Source organism: Bos taurus, chromosome 9 (genome assembly GCF_002263795.3).
Source record: "Bos taurus isolate L1 Dominette 01449 registration number 42190680 breed Hereford chromosome 9, ARS-UCD2.0, whole genome shotgun sequence".
In the NCBI taxonomy this organism is placed as follows: Eukaryota; Metazoa; Chordata; class Mammalia; order Artiodactyla; family Bovidae; genus Bos; species Bos taurus.
In genome coordinates, this window is record NC_037336.1 from 51,970,665 (window position 1) to 51,986,694 (window position 16,030).

Here is a 16,030-nt window from a genome sequence, read left to right on the forward strand (position 1 = left end):
ATAACTTTAAGCAGAGATACAAAAATATAGCTGATTCTAAACTTACAGCTATTAAAGATAACAAATGATTTCAAAATAAGTAAGAAAATAGCATCCAAAAATAGTCATTCATCTTACATATTTTCACATTTGAGTTCCACTGAAGATACTCAAGTAAGTTTTTTATTTTCATTTGTTTTTGTATGCTGCTGCAGCTGCTAAGTCGCTTCAGTCGTGTCCGACTCTGTGTGACCCCATAGATGGCAGCCCACCAGGCTCCCCCGTCCCTGGGATTCTCCAGGCAAGAACACTGGGGTGGGTTGCCATTTCCTTCTCCAATGCATGAAAGGGAAAAGTAAAAATGAAGTCGCTCAGTCGTGTCCGACTCTTAGCAACCCCATGGACTGTAGCCCACCAGGCTCCTCCATCCATGGGATTTTCCAGGCAAGAGTACTGGAGTGGGGTGCCATTGCCTTCTCCGTTGTTTTTGTATAATCATGCACTTTTTTAGTATGTGGGCATGAGTATGGGGTAGCATGCTGTCATGAAAAATAAGACCAGATATATTGCCCATTATCCTCAAACTACTGGCTTCATGACATGAATCTTAGGTAGCTACATCCCATTAGACACTAGACTAGACTTGGGGATATACTGATGAATACAGATAAGGACCTTGCCTTCACTGAGTTATAACTGAGGAGATATACACAAATAAAATTGGGATTTCCCAGGCAGTCCAGTGGTTAAGACTCCATGCTTCCAATGCAAGGGGCACAGATTTGACCCCTGGTAAGGGAACTAAGGTCCCATGTGCTGTGTGTCCAAAATAAATAAATTAAGCTTCAGGAGCGTGTTGCTATTACCTGAATAGGGAGAACCTAAAACTGGGACATGAGAGCACTATTCACTCCCATGGCATGGCATTCAATTGAAACACGGAGACTTAGGAGGACTTAATGAGGCATGAAGTGAGGTGAAATGCATATGAAGCCCTGGAGGTAAAGGCTAAAGGTACATGTTCAAAGAACTAACAAAGTAATCTTAGCAGCATTGTGAAGCGTGTGTGAGGGCAGAGTCGAGAGCTGAAAAGAGACAGGCTTACAGACAAATCTCACACTTAGCCTATGTGAAAGTGGTTAGATTTTATTCTAACAGTAACTAAAGTCACTGAAGCTCTTTTAGTGAGAGAGCAGCACTATGAACTTTGAATTACATTAAGATCACTCTGGGAGAAGGCAATGGCACCCCACTCCAGTACTCTTGCCTGGAAAATCCCATGGATGGAGGAGCCTGGTGGGCTGCAGTCTATGGGGTCGCTAAGAGTCTCTGGCTACTATTTAGAGAATGATTAGGAAGAGGCCATAACTGGGGACAAGGAAATCAGTTGAAAGGACATTGCACCATCCTTGAAAAAGACAATAATCACAACCTAAACTGAGGTGAGAATAGAGACCAGAGGGTCATTTTAAGAAGTATTTAGAATGTTGAATCCATAGAAATCAGTCATGAGATATTAAGGTGAGATAAATAATTGAAGAACAATAGGCAGTTTGGGGGCTTGAACAAATAAGAAAGGGAACACAGGTAAAGGAAAGTATCACAGGGAACAGGAAGAGCTAAATTTTTTTATATATTAAGTTTGAAGTGACTCTCAGTTTAGATCAGTTTAGTCCTTCAGTCCGGAGAAGGCAATGGCACCCCACTCCAGTACTCTTGCCTAGAAAATCCCATGGATGGAGGAGCCTGGCAGGCTGCAGTCCATGGGGTTGTGAAGAGTCGGACACGACTGAGCGGCTTCATTTTCACTTTTCACCTTCATGCATTGGAGAAGGAAATGGCAACCCACTCCAGTGTTCTTGCCTGGAGAATCCCAGGGATGGGGGAGCCTGGTGGGCTGCCGTCTATGGGGTCGCACAGAGTCAGACACGACTGAATCGACTTAGCAGCAGCAGCAGTCGTTCAGTCCTGTTTGACTTTTTGTGACCCCATGGACTGCAGCACGCCAGGCCTCCCTGTCCATCACCAACTCCCAGAGTTCACTCAAACTCATGTTCAGTGAGTTGGTGATGCCATCCAACCATCTCAGCCTCTGTCGTCCCCTTCTCCTCCCACCTTCAATCTTTCCCAGCATCAGGGTCTTTTCCAATGAGTCAGTTCTTCACATCAGGTGGCCAAAGTATTGGAGTTTCAGCTTTAAAATCAGTCCTTTCAATGAATTTTCAGGACTGATTTCCTTTAGGATGAACTAGCTGGATTTCCATGCAGTTCCAAGGGACTCTCAAGAGTATTCTCCAACACCACACACAGTTCAAAAGCATCAACTTTTCAGCACTCAGCTTTCTTTATAGCCCAATTCTCACATCCATACATGGCTACTGAAAAGACCATAGCTTTGACTAGATGGACCTATGTTGGCAAAGTCTCTGCTTTTTAATAAGTTGTCAAGGTTCATCATAACTTTTCTTTCAAGGAGCAAGCGTCTTTTAAATTCATGGCTGCACTCACCATCTGCAGTGATTTTGGAGCCCAAGAAAATAAAGTCTGTCACTGTTTCCCCATCTATTTGCCCATGAAGTAATGGCACCAGATGCCATGATCTTAGTTTTCTGAATACTGAATTTAAGCCAGCTTTTTCACTCTCCTCTTTCCTCATCAAGAGGCTCTTTAGTTCTTCTTTGATTTCTGCCATATCTGTGGTACCATCTGCATATCTGAGGTTATTGATATTTCTCCCAGCAATCTTGATTCCAGCTTGTGCTTCATCCAGCCCAGCATTTCTCATGATATACTCTGCATATAATTAAATAAGCAAGGTGACAATATACAGCCTTGACATATTCCTTTCCCCATTGGAACCAGTCTGTTGTCCCATGTCCAGCTCTAACTGTTGCTTCTTGACCTATGCAGATTTCTCAGAAGGCAGGTAAGGTGGTCAGGTATTCCCACATCTTTAAGAATTTTCCAGTTTGTTGTGATACACACAAAGACTTTGGTGTAGTCAATAAAGCAGAAGCAGATGTTTTTCTAGAACTCTCTTGCTTTTTGATGATCCAATGGATGCTGGAAATTTGAACTCTAGTTCCTCTGCCTTTTCTAAACTCAGTTTGAACATCTGAAAGTTCACAGTTCACATATTGCTGAAGCTTGGCTTGGAGAATTTTGAGCATTACTTTGCTAACGTGTGAGATGAGTGCAATTGTGCAATAGTTTGAACTTTCTTTGACATTGCCTTTCTTTGGGATTGGAATGAAAACTGACCTTTTCCAGTCCTGTGGCCACTGCTGAGTTTTCCAAATTTGCTGGCATATTGAGTGCAGCACTTTCACAGCATCATCTTTCAGGACTTGAAATAGCTCAACTGGAATTCCATCACCTACACTAGCTGTGTTTGTAGCAATGCTCCCTAAGGCACACTTAATGTCACACTCCAGGATGTCTGGCTCTTGGTGAATGATCACACCATTGTGATTATCTGGGTCATGAAGATCTTTTTCGTATGGTTCTTCTGTGTATTCTGCCACTTCTTAATATCTTCTGCTTCTGTTAGGTCCATACCATTTCTGTCCTTTATTGTGCTCATCTTTGCATGACAATTTCCCTTGATATCTCTCATTTTCTTGAAGAGATCTCTAGTATTTCCCATTCTATTGTTTTCCTCTATTTCTTTGCACTAATCACTGAGGAAGGCTTTCTTATCTCTCCTTGCTATTCTTTGGAACTCTGCATTCAAATGGGTATTTCTTTCCTTTTCTACTTTGCCTTTTGCATCTCTTCTTTTCTCAGCTATTTGTAAAGCCTCCTCAGGCTTTTGCATTTCTTTTTCTTGAGAATGGTCTTGATCACTGCCTCCAGTACAATGTCAAGAACCTCTGTCAATAGTTCTTCAGGCACTCTGTCTATCAGATCTCATCCCTTGAATCTATTTGTCACTTCCACTGTATAATCGTATGGAATTTGATTTAGGTCATACCTGAATGGTCTAGTAGTTTTCCCTACTTTCTTCAATTTCAGTCTGAATTTGGCAATAAGGAGTTCATGATCTTAGCCACAGTCAGCTCCTAGTCTTGTTTTTGCTGACTGTATAGGGCTTCTCCATCTTTGGCTGCAAAGAATGTAATCAATCTGGTTTCAGTATTGACCATCTGGTGAAGTCCATGTGTATAGTCTTCTTATGTTGTTGGAAGAGGGTGTTTGCTATGACCAGTGCATTTTCTTGGCAAAACTCCATTAGCATTTGACCTGTTTTGTTATATACTCAAAGGCTAAATTTGCTTCTTACTTTAGCTATCTCTTGACTTCCTATTTTTTGCATTCCAGTCCCCTATTACAAAAAGGACATCTTTTTGGGGTATTAGTGCTAGAAGGTCTTATAGTTCTTCATAGAACCATTCAACTTCAGCTTTTTCAGCATTACTGGTCAGGGAATAGACTTGCATTACCATAATATTGAATAGTTTGCCTTGGAAACGAACAGAGATCCTTCTGTTGATTTTGAGATTGCATCCAAGCACTGCATTTTGGACTCTTTTGTTGACTATGATGGCTACTCCAGTTCTTCTGAGGGATTCCTGCCCGCAGTAGTAGACACAATGGTCATCTGAGTTAAATCCGCCCATTCCCGTCCATTTTAGTTCGCTGATTCCTAAAATGTCCATGTTCACGCTTTCCCTTTGACCACTTCCAATTTACCTTGATTCATAGACCTAACATTCCATTCCTATGCAATACTGCAGCATGGGACTTTACTTCCACAGGTCACATCCGCAACTGGGTGTCATTTTTGCTTTGGCTCCACCTCTTCATTCTTTCTGGAGTTATTTCTCCACTGACCTCCAGTAGCATACTTGGCACCTACCGACCCGGGGAGTTCACCTTTCAGTATCCTATCTTTTTGCCCTTTCATACTGTTCATGGGGTTCTCAGGGCATCTACATTAGTCATTGTTATTGCATAATTTAAGTACCATCTTCATAATGAAGAAAAAGAGACAGTTCAGTTCAGTTCAGTTCAGTCGCTCAGTCGTGTCTGACTCTTTGCGACCCCATGAATCACAGCACGCCAGGCCTCCCTGTCCATCACCAACTCCCGGAGTTCACCCAGACCCACGTCCATCCAGTCAGTGATGCCATCCAGCCATCTCACCCTCTGTCGTCCCCTTCTCCTCCTGCCCCCAATCCCTCCCAGCATCAGAATCTTTTCCAGTGAGTCAACTCTTCGCATGAAGTGGCCAAAGTACTGGAGTTTCAGCTTCAGTTTCAATTTCTTTGGAAGGAATTTAGCATCATTCCTTCCAAAGAAATCCCAGATCTCCTTCAGAATGGACCGGTTGGATCTCCTTGCAGTCTAAGGGACTCTCAAGAGTCATCTCCAACACCACAGTTCAAAAGCATCAATTCTTCGGTGCTCAGCCTTCTTCACAGTCCAACTCTCACATCCATACATGACCACAGGAAAAACCATAGCCTTGACTAGATGAAACTTTGTTGGAAAAGTAATGTCTCTGCTTTTGAATATGCTATCTAGGTTGGTCATAACTTTCCTTCCAAAAAGTAAGCATCTTTTAATTTCATGGCTGCAGTCACCATCTGCTGTGATTTTGGAGCCCAGAAAAATAAAGTCTGACACTGTTTCCACTGTTTCCCCATCTATTTCCCATGAAGTGATGGGACCGGATGCCATGATCTTCGTTTTCTGAATGTTGAGCTTTAAGCCAACTTTTTCACTCTCCACTTTCACTTTCATCAAGAGGCTTTTGAGTTCTTCTTCACTTTCTGCCATAAGGGTGGTGTCATCTGCATATCTGAGACATAGTACAGCCAAATCAAGAGATTTGGGAGAATACAAGGAGAGAAACACTTTCTTATGTTCTAACGTCATTTTGTTTAGAACCGTTTGAAGTAAAGAATAAAATTAGGTATTTATCTAAATGAAGAGTTCCTCTTTGAACCAAAATGGAAGCAATGTTACCACATTGTAGGAAAACTACTCAGCTTATATAACACCTAGAATCCATTGGGTGCCAGGGTTTTAAAAGGAAGGAATTTAACTTAGCTGAGTTGATTCCAAAACAACCTAAGAGTATATTTGTTCCAATTTGAGTGTTGACAGCATGTAGCAGTTAGGCAAAAAGTTGGAGAGAGAAAGTGACAGAGGAGAGGAAGAGACAGCAGCATGAGCAATGGAATGACGAGTGTAGACTGAGGGGGTATAACCACCTCCAGATGGACGCACAGAGAAGGCAATGTTGAGGCTGGAGAAGTTCAAGGGTATAGAATGGAGGATTTCAAATGCTGTCAACTGACTGAGAAAAAGTCAGTAAAAAATACCAAGAACATATATTTATGCTTTAGCTGTATTGAGTGACTGCATAAAACTCACTCACTCGTGTCAAACTCTTTGTGACCCCATGGACTATAGAGTCCATGGAATTCTCTAGGCCAGAATACTGGAGTGGGTAGTTATTCCCTTCTCCATGGGATCTCCCCAACCCGGGGACTGAACCCAGGTCTCCCACATTGCAGGCAGATTCTTTATACCAGCTGAGCCAAGTGAAGCCCAAGAATACTGGAGTGGTAGTCTATCCTTTCTCCAGCAGGTCTTCCCTACCTAGGAATCAAATCGGGTCACTTGCATTGCAGCTGGATTCTTTACCAGCTGAGCTACCAGGGAAGCCTTACTATATTACTCTTAATGTATTACAAGAAGACTTTTGAAGGTGGACAGACTAGAGACAGATCATTAAGGAGGTTTTGCAGTTATGCAGCAAAAGTATTGATAGCTCATACTGATGAGAGGTATTTATTCTGACCTGCTAACCTTGTACATTGAATCAAATTGAAGCTTGTCATTACTTCTAGAAGTTACCATCTACGAAAAGACAGTAATTTTTTCACATTGGCACCATCATCTTTTCATAGAAAGTTACTTGTTGTGAGTCCACTTCCTCACAACTCCATCAGAGGCAAGAGCCAACAGTCTGTCTCTAGTTCCCACAATGTTTCTTTTTCCCCTCCATTTTGATACAACTTAGGGAAACCCACACTCTCATGAAGAATAATTAATTTTGTATAGCAAAGATTCTTGTTTCCTTGATCTCTAAACCAGTGCTTTCAATGCTTTCTCATTAATCATATTTGCTTTGGGTTTTGTAGATATCCTATGTGGATTTTAGGAAGTCCTTTTTCTTCCTGGTTATAGTAAAACTAGGAGTTCCTATTTAGTTGCAATTTATCAAATGCTTGCTTTTATCTGAAGATATGACCCTATGCTTTATCTCACTTAAGCTGTTAAGACTTTAATGATAATTCATTTTCTAATGTTAAGCATTACTTTACCAACTAAGGTCTGTCTAGTCAAAGCCATGGTTTTTCCAGTAGCCCTGTATGGATGTGAGAGTTGGACTATAAAGAAAGCTGAGCGCCGAAGAATTGATGTTTTTGAACTGTGGTGTTGGAGAAGACTCTTGAGAGTCCCTTAGACTGTAAGGACATCCAACCAGTCCATCCTAAAGGAAATCAGTCCTCAGTATTCATTGGAAGGACAGATGCTGAAGCTGAAACTCCAATATGTTGGCCACCCTGTGCAAAGAACCAACTCATTGGAAAAGACCCTGATGCTGGGAAAGATTGAAGGTGGGAGAAGGGGATGACAGAGGCTGAGATGGTTGGATGGCATCACCTACACAATGGACATGAGTTTGAGTAGGCTTTGAGAGTTCGTGATGGACAGTGAATCCTGGCCTGCTGCAGTCCATGGGGTCGCAAAGAGCTGGACACGACTGAGTGACTGAAGTGAACTGAAGTGAAGATCAACATTATATTTCTAAGACAAATCCAATATAACTATATAGTTTTTATACATTACTAAATTTGGTTTGCTTAACAATTATTGCATTCTATTTTCATGAATAATCAGTCTGCTATTTTCTCTCCTAATAGTCATTTCTCAGTAATTAGTTTTGATAAATGTATTTTTAATCATTCATCTATTATTTACATGTGTGTATTACATAAAGTTATTCATTTGCATTTTACTCTGTATATTATCTCTTTAAAGCTGTAGTTTTACCCCATTGTGATTCTTAATGTTATTTATAAAAATCTTCTCTATTCTTTTTCATTAATTTTTCCTAGAGTTCTATTTTAATATTCTTCTTAAGTGTTTTATTGATCCTCTCATGTATTTACTTTCTATAACACCAATTTCTGCTTTTGTTTTAATTCTTTTATCTTGTCTTTTTCTGTTGTTCTTTTTTTTCATACCTCTTAACTTGGTAGTATAAGCTTTTTTTTTTTTTTTAAACTTTACATAATTGTATTAGTTTTGCCAAATATCAAAATGAATCCGCCACAGGTATACATGCGTTCCCCATCCTGAACCCTCCTCCCTCCTCCCTCCCCATACCATCCCTCTGGGTCGTCCCAGTGCACTAGCCCCAAGCATCCAGTATCGTGCATCGAACCTGGACTGGCAACTTGTTTCTTACATGATATTTTACATGTTTCAATGTCATTCTCCCAAATCTTCCCACCCTCTCCCTCTCCCACAGACACTGATGTATAGAACAGTCATACCTCTTAACTTGGAAGGTTAGACTTTTTTCCATTCTAATGTAAACATTTAGGGCTATAATTTTCTAAGTTCTATTTTAGCCACGTCTTCAAAATTTTGACATGCAGTATTTCTTTAAATGCTATTAAATTTTTTAAATTGTCTTTAAATTGTTGTTCCACCTTCAATGCAGGAAACACCAGTTCGATTCCTGGGTCAGGAAGATCCCATGGAGAAGGGATTGGCTACCCACTCCAGTATTTTTGGGCTTCCCTTGTGGCTCAGCTGGTAAAAAATCTGCCTGGAATGCGGGAGACGTGGGTTCAATCCCTGCATTGGGAAGATGCTCTGGAGAAGGGAAAGGCTACCCACTCAAGTATTCTGGCCTGGAGAATTTCACGGACTTTATAGTCCATGGGGGTCACCGAGTCAGAGATGACTGAGCAACTTTCACTTCACTACTTATTTTATACGCAGAGTACATCATGCGAAATGCTAGACTGGATGAAGCACAAGCTGGAATCAAGACTGCTGGGAGAGATATCAATAACCTCAGATATGCAGATGACACTGACCTTATGGCAGAAAGCAAAGAGGAACTAAAGAGCCTCTTGATGAAAGTGAAAGAGGTGAGTGAAAAAGCTGACTTAAAACTCAACATTCAGAAAACTAAGATCATGGCATCTGGTCCCATCATTTCATGGAAAATAGATGGGGAAACAATGGAAACAGTGACAGACTTTATTTTGGGGGTTCAAAAATCACTACACATGGGGACTGCAGCCATGAAAATAAAAGACATTTGCTCCTTGGAAGAAAAGCTATGACAAACCTAGGGAGCATATTAAAAAACAGAGACATTACTTTGCCAACAAAGGTCCATCTAGTAAAAGCCATGTTTTTTTCAGTAGTCATGTATGCATGTGAGAGGTTGGACTACAAAGAAAGCTGAGCGCCAAAGAATTGATGCTTTTGAACTGTGGTGTTGGAGAAGATTCTTGAGAGTCCCTTGGACTGCAAGGAGATCCAACCAGTACATCCTAAAGGAAATCAGTCCTGAATATTCATTGAAAGGACTGATGCTGAAGCTGAAACTCCAATACTTTGGCCACCTGATGTGAAGAGCTGACTCATTAGAAAAGACCCTGATGCTGGGAAAGACTGAAGGCAGGAGGAGAAGGGGACGACAGAGGATGAGATGGCTGGATGGCATCACTGACTCGATGGGCATGAGTTTGAACAAGCTCCAGGAGTTGGTGATGGACAGGGAAGCCTGGGGTCCTGCAGTCCATGGGGTCACAAAAGTTGGACATGACTGAGGGACTGAACTGAACTGGTTTTTTAAATAATTCACCTCTTGCATGTGCGTGCTTAGTCGCTCAGTCATGTCCGACTCTCTGCGACCCCATGGACTGTAGCCAGGCTCCTCTGCCCATGGGATTTTTCAGGCAAGAATACTGGAGTGGGTTGCCATCAACATTATCTAATGTCCATTATTAGTTGTAGCTTTTGTTTGTTGTTAATGTCTAACTTAATAGCACAGTAATCAAAAGTGTGGGCTTTATGACACCAGTCTTTGAAATTTGTCAAGTTAGTTTTTATGGCTAGTACACAGCCAACATATATGTCCCAGATATGCTTAAAAATAGCTCATACTTGGATAAAGTACTTCATTGTCAATTAGATGAGTTTGTTCTTGGGCTTTTCAAATTTCAATATCCTACTATTTAATCCACCTGATTTGTCGTTTACTAGGAACTAAAGTAGTCACTCCTAGTAAAGTATTAGTAAAGTGTCAATTTAACTTTGCAATTTTGCCAATTTTTACTTTTAAATATTTTCAAGTTATATGATTAAGTACATTACAATTGGAGAAGGCAATGGCACCCCACTCCAGTACTCTTGCCTGGCAAATCCCATGGACGAGGAGCCTGGTAGGCTGCAATCCATGGGGTCGCTAGGAGTCGGACACGACTGAGCGACTTCACTTTCACTTTTCAATTTCATGTGTTGGAAAAGGAAATGGCAACCCACTCCAGTGTTCTTGCCTGGAGAATCCCAGGGACGGGAGAGCCTGGTAGGTTGCCATCTCTGGAGTCGCACAGAGTCGGCCACGACTGAAGCTACTTAGCAGCAGCACATTACAAGTAGAATTACTGTTTTCCTGAGGTTTTTAACTATTATCATAATGAATAGTATTCTTCATCTGTTGTAATGCCATTTTGCCTTTCTGTCTGTTTTGTTTGACCTTAATATAATCATCAGAGCTTCTCAGATAGCACTAGTGGTAAAGAACCCACCTGCCAATGCAGGATATATGGGAAACATGGGTTCGATCCCTGGGTCGGGAAGATCCCCTGGAGAAAGGAATGGCAACCCACTCCAGTATTCTTGCCTGAAGAATCCCGTGGACAGAGGAGCTTGGTAGGCTTTAGTCCATGGGGTTGCAGAGAGTCAGACACGACTGACACGACCTAGCATACAAATATAATAATTATATCAGATTTCATTTCATTAGACTTTATCTGATATATATACTTTCCTTTAAATTTCACATTTCTCCATCTATAAATTTAAATTTCTTTCATAAGCAGCATATAGCTAGAATATTTTTTTATTCTGAAAATGTTTTTTCACTGGAGAGTTTAGTTCATACACATTTATTTTCTTTTTTATTTTTCCCACTATTTCTGTATTTCTTTCATCTCCCATCCTGTCATACTTTAATGGATATTTTTCTTTGTAACAAAGTAGATATATCATGGCATGTAAAAATATGCTCTTTAAAATAATCACAACTGGTACTCTACATCTGGCACTTTATATACATTATACACATTACCCCACTTAGTCCTTACAATATCCCTGGGATAGAGTCATCTCAACATAAAAAAAAGGCACCTTTATTATTCTCAATACTTAGAAAATTCCTAGAGTTTGGAGAACTGTGAGCCAAGAACCATGGATAAGACCAAATATATATGAGAAATATATTTTGGTTGTGTGAATGAAGAAAATATATTTTTCTTATAAATCATACTTCAATGTTATAAACAGTTTAGTCTTTATTTGGGGCCATTATTTGGAATATGTTGAAAAATGTGAATTGATTTCAGACCCTGGTTTCCCCCAAATTTTCTTTTGGTAAGCATAACCTGTGCATCTGTGTCTGTCTTATAATCACTTTCCCAAAGTACACTATAATTTTATGCAGTAATTTTATGAAATCATGACAGTGTGCTCAAGCAATAGGGTATATGGGACTTGAGTTTGCATCTTATTTATTTCTCAGATAAAATCTTTCTACTCTTTGCCTAATCACCTAGCATGTATAAAACTCTTAAATAACAAAAATTACATTTCCTTTAGAAATGAAACCAGAGTTTCATCGTTGGATGAACATAGTCTGACAGCCAAATCTGAAGTAATCCAAAATGGTAGTCATCCTCAATTTGTGAATTTAACTGTAACGTTCCAAAATCATGCTAGAATCTATGCAATTAGAAAGTAATAAAATTGTTCTAATTTTAAGTTACTAATATTGTAACACTGACAAATATTGTTAACTATCCAACCTTGGTCAGATTCTGTATTTATGCCATTGTGCAACAGATGTTATTCTCCTACCTACAAAGTTCTTCTTGATTTTTTTCCTAAATGATAATTGTGAACCCACAAAACTCTTTTTTAGTAAATTCTCTAACTCCAACTCCTCTTTTTGTCTATTTTGAATTTTTGATTTCCATTTCTATGATATCTTCCCCTTCATATATAATGTTTTAAACAGTTTTTATACTTGAGCTTATAATTCATCTGTGGAGATGAATTCATCTCCACAGATGAATTATAAACTTCTTAAGGGCAGAGGTTTATTTTCTATTATATTTTACTATCTAGAATATTGAAGTATAGATAGATAGTTTTGGTGTTCTCGTACATTTTGTGTTTATGAAATGCTCTGGAATATGTTTTTGGGTGACATCTCAAAGGATAAAAGAATCAAAATTACCCTCTACTACCCAACAATATTTAGAAAACAGTCATGACTACACCGTAAGAGTGACTCATCTAGGCTACAAAAAGGCTTTATATCCACCTACCATTGGCTTGACTCCTTTTACTTGTGTTGTTGGCTTTGAGCTGCTTGAGAACAGTTTATTAAATGGATCTCATTTTTTTACACATGAATGGGGTCAGGCTCTTCCATGTAAACATAAACATGAACTCTTTCTTAGAGGTACTAACATAACTTTCACCTTACCTCTTCTCTCTTACTTCCAAGGAATGGAACGTACTCTAGCATTTGGCATGATGGACCCACCTCAATAGTCTGCATAAAAGAAAGTCAGATTTTTTTTTAGAAAAACTGTTCCATATTGATTCAAACATGGCACAACATGGCTCACATTTAAGTCCCACACCACGGTGAGAAGTACTGTCAGTTGACTCTATAAAAGCATAAACCAGAGCAAAATTTTTCACTTAAGAATGTTAAAACTTCAAATAAGACAACTGTAAAGCATTCCAACCAATGTATAGCTTTACTCTGAGCAATATAAGAGTAAAGGTGTTTTAACCCTAATACACAGAATTCTAGGTGTAATTCTGTTAAGCAGCTTTACGTTTTGCCATTAGAACTATTTCTTCTCTATGTTAAGCTTTAATATCCTTTCAAATGCATTAATGTGTCTCCAGAACAGACTCTCACAGACTCCTGCCTGCTTTGAATATTTCCATTTTAATAACAGCTTCAGATCTTCACTCAGAGCTTTATATACCCCTTACTGTCACAGAGGCTTGTGAAAGACAGAAGGAAACAGCTCGTCATCCACAAAAGTCATCCAATGTACTGTTCTTTGCTTTAGAATATAGCCCACAGGAAAATTAAAGAGGAACATCATTTACATTTGATTTTCTCTACCCTTTGTGCTCATCTCTGAATAATTCTAGAGGAATTTTCTAAGTCCCAGTAAGAACTGCTTACATCTTTTTCCTTTCTGAGAGTGACTAGAGTTCCATGCTGAAAGAGCTAAGGTCTCTCTCTCTCTCAGACTTCAGAAAGGCAGAGTAGAGGCAAGTATCATTTTAGACCTTCATTGCGTGAGGTCTTATAATCAGACTTGCTATTCCATGGCACAGCAACTCAGAGATAAGGAACAGCGCTTCCCTAAAGCAGTAGGGTTGAAACAACTTTTGTGACAGTGAAAATAGTTCTTCAGGCTTGTCTAAAGGCAAAAGTGAACACATTATATTTTGTGAAATTTCTGATCATGTTATGCTTAAGAGAAAGTCTAAGAGTTTAAGGTAATGATAATTTTGGAATGAGAAAATGGTAACTTAAAGGAAACTAGATGAATAGTCCAGATATTACCAAGACCTAGGAGGTTGTCATTAAGAAAAATAAATACAAAATTGGAACAGGCAAGAATGGCTGTGAAGACTCCAAGAGAAGGCACATGAGAGTAGGGAAAGAACAATAAGGTACCAGAGGACAGAAGAGCCTGTGCACATTTTGTATTTTGTCTGTATTGCTTATGTACAAGTACCATCTATTCCACCCTCAAACAATGTGATTTGTCAAAGATGGTTAACTGTCTGTTGCCTTACTACGTCTTGGGTCATTTAAATTGCTCATAAAAACACAAGATGGCAAAACTATATACTCTTAGCTGATGGCTCACTCTGACACAATCTCAAGAACAAGAATGAGGTTCAGCACCATGGGACCAGGCTTCGAACGAAGTGGTAGTTTGGAAGCAAGTTAGTGTGTTGGTCATCTTGATGACAATGACCCATTTGAAGTCCTTAGCTTTTCACTACATGCAATAAACGATTCCAAATAATCTTATCTGATTGATTTTACTTGGAAGCTGAAAACCACTTAGAAGAGCTATTGTATTTCACTTTAATTAGCATGTGTCTTTAAGGAGACATGTGCTTGTCTTAAAAAAAAAAATACTATTTTGTTTTATTATCTGATGTACCTAAACAACCAAATCAGCAAGCATTCCCTGAACTCTGTTAATATCCAGTTGCTTGTCACCTTTCATATCATCATAGCACCTGCATTCAAAGTCACTTCTGTCATGTCCTACTCTTTGCAACCCTATGGACGGTAGCCCATCAGGGTCCTCTGTCCATGAGATTTTTCAGGCAAGAACACTGGAGTAGGGGTTGCCATGCCCTCCTCCAGGAGATCTTCTCGACCCAGGGATCAAACCTATGTCTTATGTCTCCTGCATTGTCAGGCAGGTTCTTTACCACTAGTGCCTCCTGGGAAGTCCAAAAACACCAACTTAATACATTCTAAACAAAATTTAACATTTTTACTCCCAATTTTCTTCTTTCTTGTCTCTTTATATTAATAATGCTTTATTCTTCCCATATTCCAGGCTCAAATCCTTGGAGTTTCCTTTAATTCTTCTCTGTCAAACAAAACTCACATTTTAAGTTTATAATTCTCATTTCCTGATCTTTTATACTCTAATTCTTTTATGTTCTTACAAATACTACTATAAAAATGGTCTTCAAAAAACACCTGATGATCTATTGGGAGAAGAAAAAAATTAGGATTTCTATGTTAAAAAACTTCATTTTTTCTATTTTTGAATATATGCATATATATAGATAGATTGATCTATACACCTCCATATATATAAATATATAATATACATTTACATATACTCACACATAAACACACATATATATGTGTATATATATATATATGTATAGAAAGAAAGAGTTTTACTTTTCTCATGCTAAATACATCTAGTTTAGCATGTCTTCCAAACAATTAAAAGTTTTCTCTGCTTATCACCTGACTTGTGGCAGTAGTCTCTGATTGGCTTTCAGTCTCACGTCCCAGCTCTAATTGAACCAGGCAAGACGTTCTTGATTTGACATCTGGTACACTTTGACTCCAGTTCTATGCTCTTATCCATGTCTCTACCTAAAGTATCCTTCCCACTCCAGTGACACCAGCCCCACCTTACCCTTTCCTTTTAGACTCAATTCAGATGACCTATTCTTAATCCTCTACATGAAATGATCTTTTCCTTCTCTAAGTATCCAAGGCAAGGATGTCCATACTTTTTTATGGCAGGCTTCACAGTTAGCATAGTTATTCTTTTTTAGGTATTTGCCCAAGAGCTCAATTGCAAGATTCTCAGGGAGAGTCCACATTTATATACTCCCATACACTTGGTATAGCCAGCACAGAGCCTTATACATACTCAATTGTAGTATGTATATGTAGGTACTCAACATACATCAATTTAAATAAGTAGTCAAAATTACAAATAGCAATTTCCTTAACTTCCTTCAAGTTGCATTGCAATGTGTGTTTTCTTAAGACTATTTCTATTTTTAACTACAGCATATACTTGGTAAAGGATTTTACAACTCTCTAAATTAGCCCATGGTGATTACCCCTACTGTGCAATTTACCACTATTTTATTAAAGCAAGATTAAAGATAATACTTCATTGGAAGAAGTAAC

At 39.1% G+C, this 16,030-nt stretch overlaps 1 long non-coding RNA gene across 1 annotated transcript in view; it reads right to left on the minus strand.

The window, feature by feature from the left end:
* LOC112448131 (uncharacterized) overlaps positions 1–16,030 on the minus strand; it is a 147,963-nt gene that overhangs the window by 57,861 nt on the left and 74,072 nt on the right. The window contains exon 2 of the long non-coding RNA XR_003036527.2: positions 12,794–12,862. This is a non-coding gene — a long non-coding RNA (uncharacterized lncRNA). The remainder of the gene's footprint in view (positions 1–12,793; positions 12,863–16,030) is intronic.